Source organism: Acinonyx jubatus, chromosome F2, assembly GCF_027475565.1.
Source record: "Acinonyx jubatus isolate Ajub_Pintada_27869175 chromosome F2, VMU_Ajub_asm_v1.0, whole genome shotgun sequence".
NCBI lineage: Eukaryota > Metazoa > Chordata > Mammalia > Carnivora > Felidae > Acinonyx > Acinonyx jubatus.
This window is the reverse complement of record NC_069394.1, coordinates 20,813,934-20,835,874: the sequence shown is the minus strand read 5'-3', so window position 1 is coordinate 20,835,874 and position 21,941 is coordinate 20,813,934. Positions and strand designations below refer to the sequence as shown.

At 37.4% G+C, this 21,941-nt stretch overlaps 1 protein-coding gene across 7 annotated transcripts in view; it reads right to left on the bottom strand.

Moving 5' to 3' along the window:
- Window positions 1-21,941, bottom strand: part of SAMD12 (sterile alpha motif domain containing 12) — a 384,200-nt gene that overhangs the window by 220,400 nt on the left and 141,859 nt on the right. The window lies entirely within an intron of this gene.

Here is a 21,941-nt window from a genome sequence, read left to right as displayed (position 1 = left end):
GGGATAAAGATTCCTATCGTTGGGCAATTGCTTGTCTCTTCTTAATCAGATAGTGATAAAAGCACTGGCCCCATTTATTAGCCAATTCTTAGCCTTGGCTTTATTATGGAATTATTAATTTGCCACACATTAGTTGGTTAAGAGCTCTAAAGACTCCACTTCCCTCAGTATCCAGCTGCTTATGGATTCTCAGAGCTGACTTCATTTTTTCTGCCTGAACTGCTCTTTGCACAGCACCCGGGTGAACTTCAGTCACTTCTCCCATCACGATTACCCCATCCCCAGTAGCAACCAAATTTTGGAAGTGAATGCCATAACCTAACTCTTTTAAAGAGCTTACACTTCCATGCGTCATTTGGAACAACAACGAGCATATGTCAAACCCATGTCAGTCTACTTACCGCATCGTCCCACTGGGAGGTACAGAGTTGTCAAACCTAATAGCTCCATAGTGATGTTTCAACCGCCCTCCTTTGCTCTGCTATACTCACAGCTTACATGCAACTCCAGCCCCAAATTTTCTGATATGTTGTTTCCCTCTCCCCACCCCCGGTGGGAGCCAAATCCAAAACAGTTCACAAAACAAATCAATAGTATTTCATATTTATTAGAAATAGTAATTAAAAAAAAAACCCGAAACACCTATCCTGCCGAAAGGCAAGCATTAAAAAAAACATTTGCCCTAGTTCCCTTTCTCTGGGCTCAGGTCTACCATACCATTCTCCAGGATTTACAGCCCTGGTGATGATTTTAGTTTGTTTTGTTGCCCTGAAAGGAGCCAGAGGCAGTTTGTTATCTTAACTGCAAGCATTGTGATACCAAACAGAATTCCAGGCATTTCCTCTCCGAATTGGTCCTGACCTTTCTGTAGAGATGCTGAAAGTGCACTTCAGACGCTTTTAGGGTCTATTTTACAAGGAGGCCTCACTTGATGCGAAAGACACATCCCTGAGGGAAAATCTGTTTGCAAATTACTTTTGGCAAATGATTCCTCACCTTTATTCAACAATTTCAGTCTATAGTTCTGGTTTGTGCTAAAATGGAGAAAACTCTTCAGTTTTAAGTTCTTTAAGGTAACCCGGAAGCTTTTCTAAGTTACAAAATAATTAAATGCTTTAAAGAAGAAGCTTGATAAAGAACATATTACAAAATGCTTTTCAAGTTAAATTTTGTCATTTGATTATCTCTCAACTTACTTGTTTTGTAATGTAAAATCTCTTTAATTTACTAGGTTTTGATTTATAAGAGAACACTACAACCTAAAGCTCCCAATGGTTGTATACACTCAACTAGGAAAGCTTACACAAGGCCGAGCGGGCCGACAGGGGAAAAAGTAGGCAACACGTAGATTGCTGATATGTACTGGCAGGTCGGAGTGACTGTTGTGCCCAAATATCAGCAAGGGGCAAACACATCTGCAGCATCTCATTATAAACAGGTGTTTGCAAGCTCTCAACATTGCCTCTTCTCTTAACCAGCCTGCAGTGATTTTCCTTTAGATGCTGGTCTCCTCTTTTGTTGGTTTAACCACTGTGTAATCTTACTCAAGACTGGAAAAAGGAATGACAAAGTGGAGGAGGGGAAGGACAAACATATACAACAAGCCATTTGCGTCTCCTTTAACAGCTTCTGAAGCTCATTCACCCCCAAAATGGATCCATGGGCTAGTTCACAGAATCCTTGGCTCTGAATGAATTGATTTTCAAGTACTAATAATGCCCTCTTCCGTCGCCTTAAATCTTTCATGCAAGGAGCTGGTTAGAAAGTCATAACGGTTATCTCTTCTATCCTATCCTGTTCACAGTGTAGCTTCTGAACTCCACTTGGTCACTTTCTTAGGTTTAAACGAAAACGTGATGAATGAACCTCTTAAATTTCATGCTTCTCAATGAGAAGGCATCTCACTGCTGGAAAGTTTACAGTAAAATCTCTTAGATAAATGCAAGATAAATATGTCGTGTTATTTCACATTTTTCTGTCTTTAACCATTGCTTTAACATCACCTCAACCATTCTGTGCTTCCTCGTTTCCGGTGTTTGTCTCTTCTAACCAGTGTAGCATCCCTCAGTAGCAGTAATGGGTGAGCAACTTTAGGAATTTTTCCAAGTAAACAGAGTGGCATTATTAGTTTCTCCATCTGTTCTTCACATGCTTTAGACCTTTCGATTTCCAGTCTCCTCCACAGGGCATGGTAGCTTGTTAATATTTCCTTCAAAAGGCAGTATCTCAAAAGCACTGACTACAAAAAGAAACACAGTATTGAAACCCAAGCTTACCTACCTTCCGTCCTTTCTTTTGCAAAGTCAGATCATTGGCTTACACTGAACTTAGCGGAAATCTACAGTTTTGGGTCTTCTTCAAATTAACTTCTGTCAAAGTAGGGGTTCTCCTTTCCTGAAAGTAGATTCTTAAGAACTTCAACTTTATTTTGCAGGTTTCAGTGCATCATCGGGAATCCTTATTAACCAGTGTATTGGTTGTTCTCCCATATTTGCACCATCCCTGTAGACACAAGCCCTTTGAGGTGCTCAAAAACTTTTAAGATTATAATAGGATCCTACGATTAAAAGTTTGAGAACCATTGTTCTAAGACATCATTATAGTAGTGTCATTAAAATAAAAAAAAATTGACCTGATATAATTTTCCCCTTAATTTGCCCATATTGAATTTTAGTGATGGCTTTTTTCATTCCTAAATCCTCAGAACTACAGCCTCACAGGAACTGAAATTTTGGAGGACTCTACATAGTCAGTAGGTTCAAGTTTAAACCTAAGGCAAGAATCCAATCCACTTTAACACATCTAAAACGGTGGTGAGTAAACCAGGGCTATGATAAATATATCAAGATACACATGTGTGTTAACTTCTTGGATAAAGACCAATGTTAATTCCCTAATGGAAAATAATTACCATTCTCTTTTTTTAGAGCTATACAAAATTTGGAAAAACAATGATCTAGGTTCAAGATTCTCCCTGAAAATTTGCAGCATCAGCAAAAGCACCTGTGAAAAGGGTTATTCCACTGCTAATAAGCTCTAATAGGTTAAAATGTTATTTTTGTATTGGGGTGCCTGGCTCAGTTGGTGAGGTGTGTGACTCTTGATCTCAGGGTCGTGAGTTTGAGCCCCATGTTGGGTGTCGAGATTACTTAAAAATAAAGTCTTCAAAAAATTTTTTTTGTGTGTTGAAGTCAAAGTCAGGCTTCTATGCTCTCACTGATTGTGAGTCCTGCCTTTTCAGTAATGCAAGACAAGTCTCCTTACCACCCAATGCACTGATTTCCATTTCACACATCATACTAGTACTCTCCACTGGGTATCTTGCTTTATTATTTTTTTTAACCATGGTATTTGTTGATGAATCCCAAATTATATTTTCAGCCCAGTCTTCTCTCCCCAAACTAAGAAATTATATATACCATCCATGACCTCACAGTTTCATCTGCAGATCTAGTAAACATTTCAAATTCATCATGTCCAAAACTGACCTCCTGTCCTTCTTCTCAAAACTACACTTCTCACCTCCTCTAAGAGAAGCTTTATACTTCATGTTGCCATAGCTCCAAATCTTAAAATCACCATACACTCCTTTCTCTTGTATTCTACACTGAATCTATTGGCAAAACCTAAGAGGTCTACCTTTAACTACAATCCAGACCCCAATCTCCTTTCATCACCCACACTGACTGCTACAATTTTGATCAAAAACACAATCATACCACACCTAGCCTACTTCATCTAGGTGAGATGCACGTAACAGATCATTCTGTTTTTCCCTTGTTTTAAATCTTTGAAATGGCTTGCAAAGTCTCAAGCCATCTGGCAACCCAGTATCTCTGATGGACTCCTTTACTACCTTTATATACTGCTCCCACTACCCTCACCTTAATGCTGCTTGTTATAAGTGCCAACTCTCCTCAGTTCGTATGTTGCTTGAGAGGCTCCTCTCCCCAACAGTGACAGTGCTAATTCCCTCCCTTCTTTCAAACCTTTGCTCAAGTTCTACCTCCTCAGTAAGTCTTACCCCGATCTTCCTATTTAAAAATGCAACCCTCTTCCCTCTGGCACTTCTAATACTTATTACACTGCTCCAGTGTTTCCTTCTCAAGAGCAAGCATCATCTACGGTACTATGTAGCTCACTTATTTCGTCTGTTATCATCCTCATCTGTCTCTTCCCACCCGCCTGCCATCTCCACAAAGGCAGGGATCTTTTTTATTTCATGAAGAGTCCCAAACTTTAGAACAGTACCTAGCACACAGCAGGCACTCAATAATTATTTGTTGAACGAATGAAGAACTGTCTGGTCCGTCATCATATATCACAGCTCCTATATCCTTGAGTGTCAGAAAGATGATTCAAGTCCCAGCTGTGCTCTTGACATTCCCAGGTTAGAACTACAACAGCCTTTTCTCCAATTAGATTTCTCTTACACTGAGCCAAATATGCAGAGACATTCTAGCAGTATAATTCTTAGCAAGACAGCTCACATTTCTGATTCTTGATTTTTCTTTTCCGATTGACACAGAGAGTGATGTAATGAAACAAGGTTGACATTTGGAATCATGCGGACCTAGACTGAAGGTTAGTTGTGGCATTCACTAGCACGGTGACCTTGGGCAGGTCACTGAACCTTTCTAAACATGTCCCTCAGTACACTGAAAATAAAACATAGCTTGTCATTTGTGGAGATAAGAAATAGTTTACTCAAAGCACTTTAAAGGTGCCTGTCACGTACTATGTGTTCAGGAAAGTGTATCTTCTAATCTCTCGCATGTCAGTGATATGCTGCCCTGCTGGAATTTGCAAGCCTCACTGGGGAAGCAGCCATGCAGTACAGCAGACAGAGGTGATCCCTGGAGTCCAGCTGACCCGAGCTGAGTTGCAGGCATTGGGAGGTGGTGGTAAGGTTAGTGAACTCAAAGGAGGATAGCTGAAGGAAAGGAGAAGTATTAAAAGGCACCAGTAAAACTGGCATGCTTAGGAACAAGAAATGAGAAAATGTAGGAAAAAAGAAGAAACCTGGAGAGGCAAAGATACCAAATTAGGAGAGTCAAAGGGATGGTCGCCTTACTCAAATCTACTTTGCTGCAGCCAAAAAGCATCACTTCGTGTTTTCCCATGATAAGTCATGCCAGTGGTTTCCCTGACACTCAGAACCAGCTCTTCCCTGTCTCCAGGAACAGTCATGCACAACATGTCCCAATGCCATGCCAAAGATACTGTCTGGACTCCCCAGGCACCTGATGGAACTATATATAAAGGCGCACCATCGAGATGCATACGCTCTACTGCTCACAAGCTGTGAGGTGGATGCCTGTATGTCATGCTGGTGAAGATCTGATTTCCAAATGCATGCTGCTGGGCATAAGAGTTTCTAACATTAAAACCTCACGGAGGGGTAAACAGGCATGCACAGGCAGTCAATAGGAAGCGAGATGTCTGTGGCATCCTGGATGGCTGTTTATCAAGGCCTGTTCTTCCTTTAAGTCCAGAGTATTGTGCTTGTTAAGAGAAACGTGGAGGGAGAGGATCACACTGTACTTGGTGTCTGCTCCATCTCAGTACAGAGGAAAGCCCATTGCTCACCTGCCCAAATGCGCACACCCTATGGGAGGTGCTGTGCTGCAAGGTACAAAGGCACAAATATGCTCTGAGCATGTGCCTGATAGAGCAAAACCCCGTGCGGATGTTGGATGAGTGAAAGCATGCTAAAACAAAAAGGAATGTAAGGACCAGAAAATGTTCATGAGTTCATATTTCTAGGACAATTCCTTTGGAGTAACAATGTGGTGGATTGATACCAAAATGTCCTAAGTACAAAACGACTCTCTGAATGCAGCTGGAGGTCCATTAGGCACAAGGTGGCATGTTTCTCCAAGTCTTGACTCTGGGGGTGGGGGTGGGGATGGAAGGGGAGCAGTGTGACCTGCTTTGATCAAAAGTTCAAGGCACAGGTGATGATGGGCCAGGTCTGAGGGGAGTTCTCGAGAGGTCTTTGGGGCTTGTGCATACTTTCTTGCTCCTGTGAAATCATTGTAAGAACATGCCTGGCCAAGTCTGACCATTTCAGGCTTGGTAACATGATAGAAGAGCTTATTATGTCATTCCAGACAGAACATTAGATTCAATTTTATAACAGCATATAGGAAGAAATGTTCTAAGCAGTTTAGATAAACCATCTTTAATCATCCCAACAACCTATAAAGTAGTTATTGCTTTCATCTGACAGAAGAACAGGCATAGGACATTGAAGTAACTCATGGAAGGTCACACTGCTGGTGAACTTCAGAGCTGCATTCAGTCCACAGCTGCAATATTTCCAAAGTCTATGCTTATTCCATGACATCACTCTAGTTTGATGAACATGTGAGAAAAAATGAGGCTCATGAGGTCACTCTGGCTTCCTGGTCATAGGGGGACAAAAGACATGAGCCACCTTATTGAAGTTCCTAGTGCTAGTTTGCTTCCTCAATTGAATCAATTAAGATCAATCTGTCAAAAGCAATCCTGCCTTTGTCCTAACCTGGGTATGCCTAGGGTAGAGCTAGGATCCACACCAGTCATCAGTCCCTCAGGGTTCTTTCCACTCTCTTCATTATGGGCAGCAGCACATTGTCTGCTCTATACAAGAAGGCAGGACTAATCACAGTCTCTCAATTACATCACCAGCAAAACGTGAACCATCTTACAAAGCTGTTGTAAAGGTAAAATGAAAATCAAAAGGCTGAGTAGTGCTTTGGATCATTTTACAGAAAAGAGAGGGCTGATGGTTCTTGGGAAGTTGGGGCTACCATAGTGTTGACACTCAGAAAACAAAGGCACTAAGAAAATACAGTTCCAGTTGTATTTAACAGGGCAGGGACACTGGGGTTTGGAGAGCCTAAAAACTCTAGACTCTGTTAGGGTAGAAGTCTGTGCAAAGCTTCCAATTAGTGCGCTTGGGTTTAAAAAGTTAAGCCTACATAAAGGGCAGCTACTCTCCAGTTCCATGTGACTTCTTGGTGGCAAAACAATTTGTCCCTATGTTCAATTCGGCCAAATAACAGTTCAATGGGGGTTGTTATGTACTGAAAGTTTGTAACCTCCAAAATACGCATGTTGAAGCCCTAACCCCCTGATGTGACTGTATTTGGAGTTTGGGTCCTTATGAAAGTAATTAAGGTTAAATGAGGTCACCAAGTGGGGTCTTGACTCCATAAGATTGGCATCCTTATATAAGGAGAGACACAAGAAGGCTCTCCCTCCATCTTGTGAGCACATGGGAAGAAGGCACCTATCTGTAAGCCAGGAAGAGAGCACTCAACAGAATTTGACCATATTGGGACCTTGATCTTGAAATTCCAGCCTCCAAAACTGACAAAATACATTTCTGTTATTTAAGCCCCCTAGTTTATGGTACTTTACTACAGTAGCCCAAGCTAATACAGGGCCAAACTCTGGTTCAGAGAAACTGGTGAACTTGCAAAATAGTCTGACAATCTACAATTGATAGAACTTGGAAAATTTTACTATATATGCTTAATAAAGAAGAGGATAAAATGGAGGGGAGATAAATTATAAGACAACAGAAGAAAATTTCTTTATACATTTACATTTACTTTTCAAATACTTTTATGCAATTAAAGGAAATCTTAACCTAGGATTGATCTCCTTAACACAATTACATATTTATAAACTGTCTTCCTAGAATCCATGTCCCTGCACATGTCTTTATGGCCACATGACCCTTGTAACAAAAAAATTCTATATCCTTATTTAACAATTTAAATAACTTTCATGCTTCTATAATCATCCTGTCTATCCCTAATCTTCTTGCTATCAAAGAAAGCATGCACAGAGTTTTAAAAAAAAAATTGAAACAAAAGGATGTAGAGTGAAAAACACCAGTCTCTTGTCCCATTTTTCTCACTGGAAACGATTATTCCTTCAAAGCAGCATGCACATTATGATCAAACTCAAACCTGTCCCTTTTTTCCAACCCTAGCTGCACATGAAGGTTTCTCTCCTCAGTCTCCTTAATTGGTCAGACTTAGAGAATTAATTATCTTTGGATACTCTTAAGAGAATGATCAGGATTTGGCACATATATGCTAGCTTCCTTAATCAAGATGATTAATTTTAGTTCTTAATTGGTTATTTTTTGACCCTTAATATACTTAAATCTGTATGATTTTTCCAAAGAAGGACTCCTCTTTGTTTTCATTCCTCTTTTGTAATCGATCATCTCCATCCATGTTCCACCTTCTGTCATTTGCACTATTATTTTTATATTGTCAAGGATAGCAGCACATATTTTCTATCTCTATCAGATCTGCTATGTCATATGGATTGATTCAAAGTTAAAAAATCAATAAGTAGCATTTACTATATTGTGACTGTGTAAAAATACTGTTCAGATGCTGGGCCAATTATTCTAGCTTTCATTATTTTTTCTTGTATAACATCCTCAACTGTCCAATGTCATATCCGTTCAGAATCTCAAAGAAGTTTCCTAAGACAAAAATCAAATAGACTTTTTCTTACATTCCATCAATTGCTTCAATTCATGCCACCATTTAGTTTGCTTTCCCCTCATGTCATTCATACTTTTCTTTTATATTAGAGGTCAGTAAACTATGGCCCCCAGGACCAAATCTGGCCCACTGCATATTTTTATACGGTCCATAGGCTAATTATAATGTTTTTTATATTTTAAATGGCTGATAAAGATCAAAAGAATAATACTTTGTAATGTGTAAAAATCATATGCCACTCAAACTTCAGTGTTCATAAAGTTTTACTGGAACACAGCCTTGCTCATTTGCTTTTATGCTGCAAAGCCAGAGTGAAGGGTTGTGACTGAGACCAAATAACTGCTCGCAGAACTTAAAATATTTACTACCTGGTTCTTTATGCAAAAAGCTTGCCTACCCCTCTTCCACATGGTCGGACACGTTCTCAATTTCATCTGCCAAATCATCTACTAAATTGTAAAATTCCAAAATTGTGTTTTAATTTCCAGGAAATGTCTTGTTCTCTGATGTGTTCCTTTTTCAAAGCATCTGGGGATTTTTTTTTTCCAGTGGATGCAATATTGTTTTGAATTTCTTTGAGGATACTAATTAACATTTTTTTAAAAGGAGGGTTGGTATTTCTCAAATGTTCTCAATGTGCATATTTGATTCTATCTGTAAGTTAAATATCTGGTTTACAGATTTATCAATTAAAAAAAAAACTAGGCAATAGAGACCAGACTTGGATTTCTTGTGCATCTGAATTGGGCTTGTTGCCCGAGTGGCCTGTTACTCAGAATGCTTCCCAAATGCCACAACGAAGAGGACATCACTCTGGAGAGCGGATATACAAATATGCTCCAATTCAACCTAGACACTTAAAACTTTTTAGAAACAGACTCCCCCCCCCCACCCCGACACACAATCATCTGGCCAGTGGGATCTGTTCCTACAAGCAGAAGGCAAGGCAAAGACTGACTGACATTTTTTACTTGATCCCCATTTTATTTAAAAAAATTTTTTAAGTTTATTTAGTTTGAAAGAGAGAGAGAAAGTGCACATGCATGCAGGGGAGGGGTAGAAAGAGAGGGAGAGACAAAGAATCCCCAGCAGGCGCCACACTGTCACTGGGACTCGAACTCACAAACTGACCCAAGCTGAAGTCAAACGCTTAACTCACTGAGCCACCCAGGTGCCCCGATCCCCATGTTATATCCTGTTTCTCACTCCTGTCCCCAAGTCTAGAGCCTCTTTGAGATTTTATCTTCAAATCTACTGGTGTCTTCTCTTCCGTTCTCATTGTTACTACCATCTTATATTTCTTTACTACTTTCAAATGGTGTTCAGTGGATGAGGAAATAGACACCTGTGCTGTCATCTTGTATGTGCAATCTCCACATTTATTTTTTAAGTTGCTACCATGATATATTTTATCCATACAAAAGAACATATTTCCATATTCATGCACATACTTGTATTCCACTGAAAAGCTAATGGCTTTCTCATTCCTCTACTAGTAGACATTTATGTTGTTTCCAGTTTTTTGCCACTAGTTTGAAAACCCTAACCTCCCTGTCCCCACTTCTGTCTCCTTCCATTCCTCTGCTCTCTTCAAGAACATCTTGAAAGAATTGCCGGAGGTCATCTGTTTCAGCAGTGGCTCATGTCACTCTAGTTGGCTTCCTTTCCTGCTCTTCACCAAGCATCCTCCTGCCACGGCCGCCGAAGCACCAGAGCTGCTAGTCCTGACGACACGTCGTCCAATGTCACCCTTCCCTTCACGTGGCCGCTTAGTAACATCTGACACAAGGAGACTCACTTTGTTCTTGAAGTACTTTCTTCTCAATTCCATGTACCTCACTCGAATGGTTTCCTTTCTTCCTCATTAGCTACCTTTTCGTTGCCAGGTTCTTCCCTTCTGATCAAACCCTAGATAGTGTGCTTTGGGGTTTAGCCCTGGTACCCCTTCTACTCTCTATATTCTCTCCTGTGGTAACTTCAAGTCCCTTTGTCTTTAGATCCTGTCAATAAATCAATGATGTTCAAATTCATACCTCTCCCTCAATAGATCTCTGTAATTTGACTCATTTATGCAAGGTGCTTACCCGATAGCTCACTCGGACATCCAGTAGGACTTTCAAACATAACATGTTCCAAAACAGAATTCTGATTTCCCTCAATTCTGTTCTACTATAAGTGTTTCCACACCTTGGTAGATACTGACCAAAAGCCCAATAATCTTTTCATCCTTAGTTTTCCCTCGCCCTATTCCTAATACACAAATACATCCGTCCATATAACCCATATAGGACTGTTGTCTGCAAGGAAAAGGTGTCCAGGATCCCAACACTGATCACCACCTTTACCACTTCCAACCCAGTTCAAAAGGCAATGATTTCTCACCGAGACTCCAGCAAAACTCTCCTGCCCAAATCCCCAACTTCCACACTTGCCACCTATAATCTACTATCTGTAGCTTCAGAGTAAAAATTTAAATATGTAGGTCTCATTCGGTCCTTTACGGTCTTTTTCCACTTATAATAAAATCCAAATTCCATCCTCCAGTCTGTAAGGCCCTTTCTTCATACGTCTCTGACTCTTCTTTGCCTTGGTTTTAATGTTCCAAGACTAAGACATGGATCCTATCCTACTTTAGCTTGAATGAATGAAAGCTAGCCCTTCTCTCACATGTCCTCATGACTAGCTTTGGCTTGTCATTCACATCTCAGTTTAAATGTCATTTCTTCAGGGCTATCTTTCCTTAGCATAAGATAGTAATGGTTCTCCGTGATGTTTTTAACTCCTTATAGCCTTGTTATTATCTGACAGTTTTACATTTACTTATTACTACAATATTCCCTATAACTAGCACCTACATACAAAATAACTATTCTTTAACGAATGAACTATAAAGCAAATACAGTAAATCTCTACCGTCTGGACTGATTTCTTGATGATAGGATACATCAATTCTAGAAAATGACAGAATCATTTTTCACCTTATGTTTTTCATAGCTTTAAAAAATCTTTCCTAGCTTAAAAAAAATACTTTAGAATCACAGCAACATTCAGTGGGAGGTACAGAGCTTTTCCACGTACTTCTGCCCCAAACACTGTCTCCCTCATTATCGATACAACAAATGTACCTCTCTGGTGGGGAATAAGTGATGAACCTACACTGACACATCATTATTACCCAAAGTTCATAGTTTATGTTAGGGTTCACACTCAATATCGCACATTCTAACAATCTGGACAAATGCATATGACATGTATCCACTATTATAGTGTCATAAAGAGTAATTTCGCTGCCATAAAAATCCTCTGTGCTCGGGAAATTCATCCATCCTTCCTCTCTAACCCCTGAGAACCACTGATATTTTTACTGTCTGCATAATTTTGCCTATTCCAGAAGGCCACACAGAATTACACAGTATGCAGCTTTTTCAGATTGGCTTCTTCCACTCAGTGATATGCATTTAGGTTTCCTCCGTGTCTTTTCCTGGCTTCACAGCTCATTTCTTTTTAGCGCTGAATCCATATTCCATTGCCTACATGTACCGCAGATTATTACTTTTAATTTTATTTTTTTTTTTATTTGAGTAGAGTTGACACAGTGTTGGTTTCAGGTGTTCAACATAGTGATTGGACAAGTTGGTACATTATGCTGTGCTCACAAATGTAGCTACCATTTGTCCCAATACATTGCTGTTATGATATCATTGACTATATTCCTTATGCTGAGCCTTTTATTCCTGTGACTTATTCATTCCATAACTGGAAGCCTATATCTCCCTTTCCCCTTCATCCATTTTTCCCATCCCCCCCCCCTTCCTTTAGCAAACATCAGCTTGGTCTCTCTATTTATAGGTCTAATTTGGTTTTTTGGTTTATTTCTGTTTTTTAGATTCCACTTATCAGTGAAATCATATGGAATTTGTCTTTTTCAGGTTGACTTACTTCACCTAGAATACTACCCTCTGGGTCTATTCATGTTCTCTCAAGTGGAATAATATCATTCTTTATGATGGCTGTGCAATATCCCATTTTGTATGTATAACCACGTCTTCCTTATCCATTCACCTACTGATGGACACTTAGGTTGATTCCATATTTTGGCTACTGTAAATAATGCTGCAATAAACATTTCATTTTCTTTGGACAAATATCCAATAGCAGAATTACTGAATCATATGGTATTTCTATTTTTAATTTTTTGAGGAACCTCCATAATGTTTTCCATAGTGGCTATACCAATTTACATTCCCATCAACAGTGCACAATGGTTCCTTTTCCTCCATACCCTCCCCAAAACTTGTTATTTCTGTCTTTTTGATTTTAGCCATTCTAACAGGTATAAGGTGATCTCTCATTGTGGTTTTGATTTGCACTGCCCTGATGATGAGTGATGTTAAGCATCTTTTCACACGTCTGTGGGCCATCAATAGGTAATTGAAAAAATGTCTCTTCAGGTCCTCTGAACATTTTTTAACTGGACTGTTTAGTGTTTTTGTTGTTGTGTTGGTTTGTTTGTTTTTTCTGATGCTGAGTTGTGGTATACCAACCCCCAAATGTATATATCATTTCCAAGTATCTTCCCATTCACCAGATTGTTTTTTTGTTTTGTTGATGGTTTCCATTGCCGTGCAAAAGCTTTTTATTTTGATGCAGTCCCAATAACTTATTTTTGCTTTTGTTTTCCTTGCCTTAGGAAACATATCTAGAAAACATTGCTATGGCGGATATTAGAGAAATTAGTGCCTGTGTTCTCTTCTAGAATTTTTATGGTACCACAGTTTTTAAAAACCCATTTACCTTCTAAAGGACATATTGGTTGTTTTCAAGTTTTGGCAATAGAAACATCCATGTGCAAGTTTCTGTGTGGACAGAAGTTTTCAACTCCTTTGGGAATATACTAACACTGGTGATTGTTAGATTATATGGTAAAAGTATTTTTATTTTTCTAAGAAACTGTCCAACTGTCTTCCACAATAGCTGTACCACTTTGCATTCCATGATCAACAACTGAGATTTCCTGTTGCTCCACATTCTCACCAACATTTGGTATTATCAGTGTCCGATTTTTTGGCCATTTTAATGGCTATATAATGGTATCTTGTTGTTTCAATTTTTATTTTCCTGATGGCATAATGTGGAACATCCTCTCATATGCTTATTTGCCATCTGTGTATGTCATTTACTGGGGTGTCTGTCCATGTCTTTGGTCTAATTTTTGATAGGGTTGTTTTCCTATTGTTGAGTTATAACAGTTCCCAGTATATTATGAATAATGGCTCTTCATTTGGTATGTGTTTTGCAAATATTTTTTTCCCAGGTGGTGACTTGTCTCATTCTATTGATGGTGTATTTCACACAGCAGAAAGTTTTAATTTTAATGAACTCTAATTTATCAATTACTGCTCACATGGATCATGTCTTTAGTGTGTCCTATCTAAAAAGTCATAGGCATATCCAAGATCATCTGGCTTGTCTCTTGTTAACTTCTAGGAATTTTATGATTTTGAATTTTACATTTAGGTTTGTGATCCATTTTGAGTTAATTTTTGCAAAGAATATAAAGTTTTAGTTTTTTTTTTTTGCATGTGGATGCCCAGATGTTCCACAATTTGTTGAATAGACTACCTTGTCTCCATTGTATTGCCCTTACTTCTTTGTCAGTGATCAGTTAATTATATTCATGTAATTCTATTTCTGGGGTCACCATTCTGTTTCACTGATCTTTTGTCTATTCATTCACCAATACCACTCTGTCTTGATTACTAAAACTTTATAGTAAATCTTGGATTAGGGTAGGGTCAGTCTTCCAACTTTATTGTTCTTCAATACTGCATTGGCTATTCTGGGTCTTTTGCCTCCCTCTCTAAACCATAAAATCTGTTTGCCAATATCCACTAAATAACCTGCTGGGATTTTGATTGACATTGTACTGAATCTACATATCAAAGTTAGAAAGAACATCTTGACGATATCAAGTCTTCCTACCCAAGAACATGGAATATCTCTGCTTAGTCTTCTTTGATTTCTTGATCAGAGTTTTATAGTTTTCCTCATATAGATCTTGTACTTATTTTGTTAGATTTAACCTAAGCATATCATTTTGGGGGGTGCTAATATAAATAGTATATAGTGTTTTTAATTTCATACTCCACTTGTTTATTGTTGGTATATAAGAAAATGACTTTCGTATATTAACCTTGTATCCTGCAACCTTGTTATAATGCATTACTAGTCCCAGAAAATTTGGGGGGCTCAATTATTTTGAACTTCTACATCATTTTCACTCATGATATCTGTCAATAAAAACAGTATTTCTTCTTTTTAATCTGCATCCCTTTTACTTCCTTTTCTTACTTCATTAGTTAGGACTTCCAGTATGATGTTGAAAGACAGTGGCAAGAGAGACTTGTCTTGTTCCTCATCTTAGTGGGAAAGCTTTGAGTTTCTCACTTTTAAGTATATTAAATGTAGATGCTTTTGTAGATATTCTTGATCAAGTTGAGAAAGTTCCCTGTTTTGAAAGTTTGGTGAGAAGTTTTATCATAAATGGGAATTGAATTTTGTCAAATGCTTTTTCTACATCTATTGATATGATCATGAGACTTTTCTTCTTTAGCCTATTGTTGGGGATTACAGTAATTGGTTTTCAAATATTGAACAAGCCTTGCACACACGAGATAAATCCAATTTGATCATGGTATGTAACTATTTTTTACCTTGTTAAATTCAATTTAATAATAGTTTGTTGAGGATTTTTGCATCTACGTTTGTGAGTGATATCGGTCTGCAGTTTTGTTTTTTTTTAACGTTTATTTTGAGAGAGAGACAGAGTACATGCATGCAAGCAGGCAAGGGGCAGAGAGAGAGGGAGAGAGAATCCAAAGCAGGATCCGTGCTAACAGTGTGGAGCCCGATGCAGGGCTCAATCTCATAAAGTTGACATTGTGAGCTGAAAGCAAGAGTCAGAAGCTTAACTGACTGAACTGCCCAGGCACTCCTGTAGTTTTCTTTTGTAATGTCTTCATCAGTATTGTTATTAGGGTAATGCCTGCCTCATACAACGAGTTAGGAAGTGTTCTCTCAGATTTTATCCTCTAAAAGAGTATGTAGACAACTGGTATAATTTATTTCTTAAATGTTTGATAGAATTCACAGTGAAACCATCTAGGACTAGTGCTTTGTTTTAGAAGGTTACTATTATTTAATTTTTAAGTAGATACATATAAGTCATTCAGCTTGCCTGTTTCTTATTGTATGAGTTTTGAGTTTTAGTAGATTGTGTCTTTTGAGGAGTTAGTCCATTTCATCCATGCCATCAAATTTATGGGCAGAGAATTATTCATAGTCCTTTATTGTCTTATTCATGTCCAGGGGACTGGTAATGATGTCTCTGCTTTCATTTCTGATATTAGTAATCTGTGTTTTTTTTTTTCTTAGCCTGGTTAGTGACTTATCAATTTTATTGATCTTTTAAATGAACCAGTGTTTGATTTCATCGATTTTATCTATTGATTCCTGTTTTCAATTTAGTTGATTGCTCACTAATTTTTACTATTTCTTTTTACTTTGGATTTAATTTTCTCTTCTTTTCCCAGGTTCCAAAGGTGGAAGTTTAGATGACTGGTTTTAGACTCTTATTTTCTAATTTATGCACATTTAATATTACCATTTTTCCTTGAACTATTTTCATACTATAAATTTTGATACATTTTGCTATTTTCACGCTCATTTAGTTCAAAACATTTAAGATTTATTTTTTGATCCATGTGTTGTTTAAAAGTGTCATTTACTGTCCAAATATTTTGTGATTTTCCAGATATTAATTCTGGTTACATTTGAATTTAATTCTGTTAGTTTAATTCTATGATGGTCTAAGAAATCACCGTATGATTTCTGTTCTAATTTTCTTAAGGTGTGTTTTATGGCCCGGAATGTGGTCTCTTTTGGCAAATGTTCTATGGAGCTTGAGAAGAGTGTGTATTCTGCTGTTCTTGAATGAAGTATCTATAGATGTTCATTATATACAGTTGATCAGTGGTATTGTTGAGTTCAACTCTATCCTTACTGATTTACTGCCTGCTGAATCTGTCCATTTCTATACACAAGTCTTGAAATCTCCAACTATAACAGTGGATTCAATCTATTTCTCCTTGCAGTTCTATCAGTTCTTCCTTACATGTTCTGATACTCTGTTGCTAGACGCCTACACATTAAGGATTACTAGGTTTTCCTGGAAAACTGATTCCCTTTCTGTTATATAATGCTCTTTTACCCTAACTCTGTTTGCTTTGAAAACTGCTTTGAAATTAACATATCTATTCCTGCTTTCTTTTGATTAGTGTCAGCATGATTTATCTTTCCCTATTCATTTACTTTAAATCTATGTGTCTTTATAAATAATGTGGGTTTCTTGTAAACAACATATAGTATGGTCTCATTTACTGATCCACTCTGAAAATCTGTCTTTTAATTGTGATGCATTGAGACCCCTGACATGCAAAGTGCTTATTGACATAGCAGGATTAATGTATACCATATTTGTTACTGTTTTCTATTTGTTGCCCTTGTTCTGTGTTTCTATTTGTCTTCCATTTCTTCTCTGTTTTTTTTTAAATATAAGTACACTTTAAATTTTTTTTCCTTCTTTTTTACTTTAAATTTTAGTTAACATACAGTGCAATATTAGTTATAAGACTAGAATTCAGTGATTTGTCACTTACATACAATACCCAATGCTCTTCACAAGTGCCCTCCTTGATACCCATCATTCATCTAACCCATCTCTCCATCCACCTCCCTCCATCAACCCATAGTTTGCTCTCATATATTCACTTATTTTGTTTCTTAAATTCCACACGAAATTATATGGTATTTCTCCTTCTCTGATTGGCTTGTTCTGTTTAGCATAATACATTCTAGCTTCATCCACATCACTGCAAATAGCAAGATTTTATTCTTGTTGATGGCCAAGTAATATTCCATTGTATGTATATGTGTGTGTGTAGTGTACACATACACACCATATCTTCTTTATTCATCAGTCGATGAACATTTGGGCTCTTCCCACAATTTGACAATTGTTGATAATGCTGCTATAAACAGTGGGGTGGTGCATGTACCCCTTTGAATCTGTATTTTTGTATCCTTTGGATAAATACCTAATAGTGCAATCACTGGGTCATAGGGTAGCTCTATTTTTAGTTTCTTGAGGAACCTCCATACCATTCTCCAGAGAGGCTGCATTAGTTTGCATTCCCACTAACAGTTCAAGAGGGTTCCCCCTTTCTCCACATCCTTGCCAACACTTGTTATTTCTTGTGTTGTTAATTTTAACCTTCTGATAGGTGTGAGGTAGTTATCTCATCATGGCTTTTATTTGTATTCATTCATGTGATGATGAGTGATCTTTTCATGTATCTGTTAGCCATCTAGATGTCTTCTTTGGAAAAGTGTCTACTCATGTCTTCTGCCCATTTCTTTTTTTTAATTTTTTTTTTTAACACTTATTTATTTTTGAGACAGAGAGAGACAGAGCATGAATGGGGGAGGTCCAGAGAGAGAGGGAGACACAGAATCTGAAGCAGGCTCCAGGCTCTGAGCTGTCAGCACAGAGCCCAACGTGGGGCTCGAACTCATGGACCGTGAGATCGTGACCTGAGCGAAGTCGGACGCTCAACCGACTGAGCCACCCAGGCGCCTCATCTTCTGCCCATTTCTTAACTGAGTTGTTTCTTGGGTGTTGAGTTTGATAAATTCTTTATAGATTTTGGATACTAATCTTTTATCTGATATATTATTTGCAAATATCTTCTCCCATTCTGTGGGCTGCCTGTTTTGTTGACTGCTTCCTTTGCTTTACAGAAGCTTTTTGTCTTGATGAAGTCCCAATAGTTCATGTTTGCTTTTGCTTCCCTTGTCTTAAGCAATGAGTCTAGTAAGAAGTTGTTCTTGGCAAGGCCAAAGAGGTTTAGCCCATGTTCTCCTCGAGGATTTTAATGGTTTCCTGTCTCACATTTAGGTCTTTCAACCATTTTGAACTTATTTTTGTGTATAAGAAAGTGGTCCAGTTTCATTCTTCTGTATGTCACTGTCCAGTTTTCCCAACCCCATTTGTTGTTTTCCACTGGATATTCTTGCCTGCTTTGTTAAAGAGGAGTTGACCATATAGTTGTGGGCCCATTTCTGGCTTCTCTATTCTGTTCCATTGATCTATGTGTCTATTTTTGTGCCACTACCATACTGTCTTGATGACTACAGCTTTGTAATATAGCTTGAAATCTGGAATCGTGATGCCTCCTGTTCTGTTTTTCTTTTTCAGGATTGCTTTGGCTTTTTGGTGTCTTTTGTGGTTCCGTGAAAATTTTACAATTGTTTGTTCTAGTTCTGTGAAAAATGCTGGTGGTATTTTGATAGGGACTGCATTAAATGTGTAGATTGCTTCAGGTGTATAGACATTTTAACACTTGTTCTTCCAATCCATGGGCATGGTATAGTTTCCCATTTCTTTGTGTCCTCTTCAATCTCTTTCATAAGTCTTCTATTTTCAGAGTATAGATCTTTTACTTCTTTAGTTAGGTTTATTCCTAGGTATCTTATTGTTTTTAATGCAATTGCCAATGGGATTGATTCGATTTTTTTCTGCTGTTTCATTATTGGCATATAGAAATGTAACAGATTTCTTCACATTGATTTCATATCCTGCAAATTTGCTGAATTCATGTATTAGTTCTAGCAATTTTCTGGTGGAGTCTTTTGGGTTTTCTACATAGAACATCATGTCATCTGCAAACAGTGGAAGTTTGACTTCCTCCTTGTTGATTTGGGTGACTTTTGTTTCTGTTGTCTGCTGAGGCTAAGACTTCCAGTGCTATGTTAAACTGTAATGATGAGAGTGGACATCCTTGTCTTGTTCCTGACTATAGGGGAAAGGCTCTCAGTTTTTCCCCACTGAGGATGATATTAGCTGTGGATCTTTTGTATATGACCTTTATGATGTTGAGTTATATTCCATCTATCTCTACTTTCTGAGGATTTTTATCAAGTATGGGTGCTACATTTTGTCAAATATTTTTTATGCATCTATTAACAGAATCATATGGTTATTATGTATTAACATGGCATATAACATTGATTGATTTGCGAATGTTGAACCAGCCATGCAGCTCAGGAATAAATCCCACTTGATGATGGTGAATAATTCTTTGAATGTACTGTTGAATTCGATTTGCTACTATCTTGTTGAGAATTTTTGCATCCATGTTCATCAGGGATATTGGTCTGTAAGTCTCCTTTTTAGTGGGGTCTTTGATTTTAGGATCAATGTAATGCTGACTTTCTAGAATGAGTTTGGAAGTTACCCTCCTATTTCTATTTTTTTTGTAAAAGTTTGAGAAGATATTAACTCTTCTTTAAATGTCTGGTGAAATTTCCCTAGGAAGCTATCTGACCCAGGACTCTTATTTGTTGGAAGATTTTTGATTACTAATTCAATTTCTTTGCTGGTTATGGGTCTGTTCAAATTTTCTATTTATTCCTATTTTAGTTTTGATAGTTTGTGAGTTTCTAGTAATTTGTCCATTTATTTTCAGATTTCCCAGTTCATTGGCATATAATTTCTCATAGCATTTTCTTATAATTGTATTTCTGTGGTATTGGTTGTGATCTCACCTATTTCATTCATGATTTTATCTATTTGGGTCCTTTCTCTTTTCTTTTTGATAAATCTGGTTAAGAGTTTATCAATTTTATTAATTCTTTCAAAGAAGTAGCTCTTAGTTTTGCTGATCTTTCCTGTGTTGGGGGGGGGGGAGTTCTATATCATTTATTTCTGCTCTAATCTTTATTATTTCATTTCTTCTGCTGGCTTTAGGCTTTATTTGCTGTTCCTTTTCTAGCTCCTTTAGGGATAAGCTTAGGTTGTATATTTGGGACCTTTCTGCTTCTTGAGATAGGCCTGAATTGCAATATACTTCCCTCTTAGGACTTCTTTTTCTGCATCCGTAAGGTTTTGGACTATTGTCTTTTCATTCTCATTTGCCTGCAAGTATTTTTTTAATTTCTTCTTTAATTTCCTGGTTGACCCATTCATTCTTTAGTAGGATGTTCTTTAACTTTTATGTATTTCAGGGCTTTCCAAATTCTTTCTTGGGGTTGACTTCAAGATTTACAGCATTGTGATCTGAAAATATGCATGGTATGATCTCTATCTTTTTGTATTTGGAGGGCTGATTTGTGACCCAGTATGTGATCTATTCTGGAGAATGTTCCATGTGCGCTCCAGAAGAATGTGTATTCTGCTGCTTTAGGATGAAATGTTCTGAATATACCTGTTAAGTCCATCTGGTCCAGTGTGTCATTCAAAGCAATTGTTTCCTTGTTGATTTTCTTCTTAGGTGATCTGCCCAATGCTGTAAGTGTATCATTTTTTGTTTTAATTGAGCATTTTGTATAATTTTCTTTTCTCACCTTTATTAGTATATCAGCTATATTTCTTTTTTGAAAAAAATTTTATAGTCTTTCCTTTAGAGTTTGCAATATATATTTACAACTGATCTAAGTCCACTTTCAAATAATATAATACTACTTCCAGGGAATGTAAGTACTTTATACTAACAAAATAATCTTAATTCCTCCCTCCCCTCCCTTGTATCACCGCTGTCATTCACTTCACTTACACATAAGTATATGAATATTCATAATTATTGAATACATTGTGGCCATTATTTTGAACATATTTTTTGAATTGACTAAGAGTAAGAAAAATGAGTTTTTCTTTTACCTTCACTGATTCCTTTCCTGAAATTTGTCCTTTCTTTGTGTAGATAGGAGTTTCTGATCTATACCATTTTTCTCTTAAAAGAACTTCTTTTAACATTTCCTACAAGGCAAGACTACTGGCAAGAAATCCTCTCAATTTTTGTTTGTCTAAGAATGTTTTTCATTTTTGAAGGATAATTTTGCATGGTATAGAATTCTAGATTGGTGATTTTTTTCCCTCAACATTTAAAATATTTTATTGCACTCTCTTCTTGTCTGCATGGTTTCTGAGAAGTCAGTGTAATTCTTATATTTGTTCCTTTACAGATAAGATGTTCCCCCCCTATGGATTCTTTCAGGATTTTTTTTAATCTTTAATTTTCTGTGGTTTGAATAGGATATATGTAGGTATATATATTTTTGATATTTATCTTGCTTAGTGTCCTCTGAGCTTCCTAGATCTGCAGTTTGGTATCTCACATTAATTTAGGGAAATTCTTGGTCATTGTTTCAAATATTTCTTCCTGTTTTCCTCTTTCTTCTGGTATTATATGTACACTCCACATTTTGTAATTGTCCCACAGTTCCTGGATATTTTCTGTTCCCCTCCCCCACCCCAAGTCTTTTCTTTCTGCTTTATTTTCATTTTTGGAGATTTCTATTGAGATATCC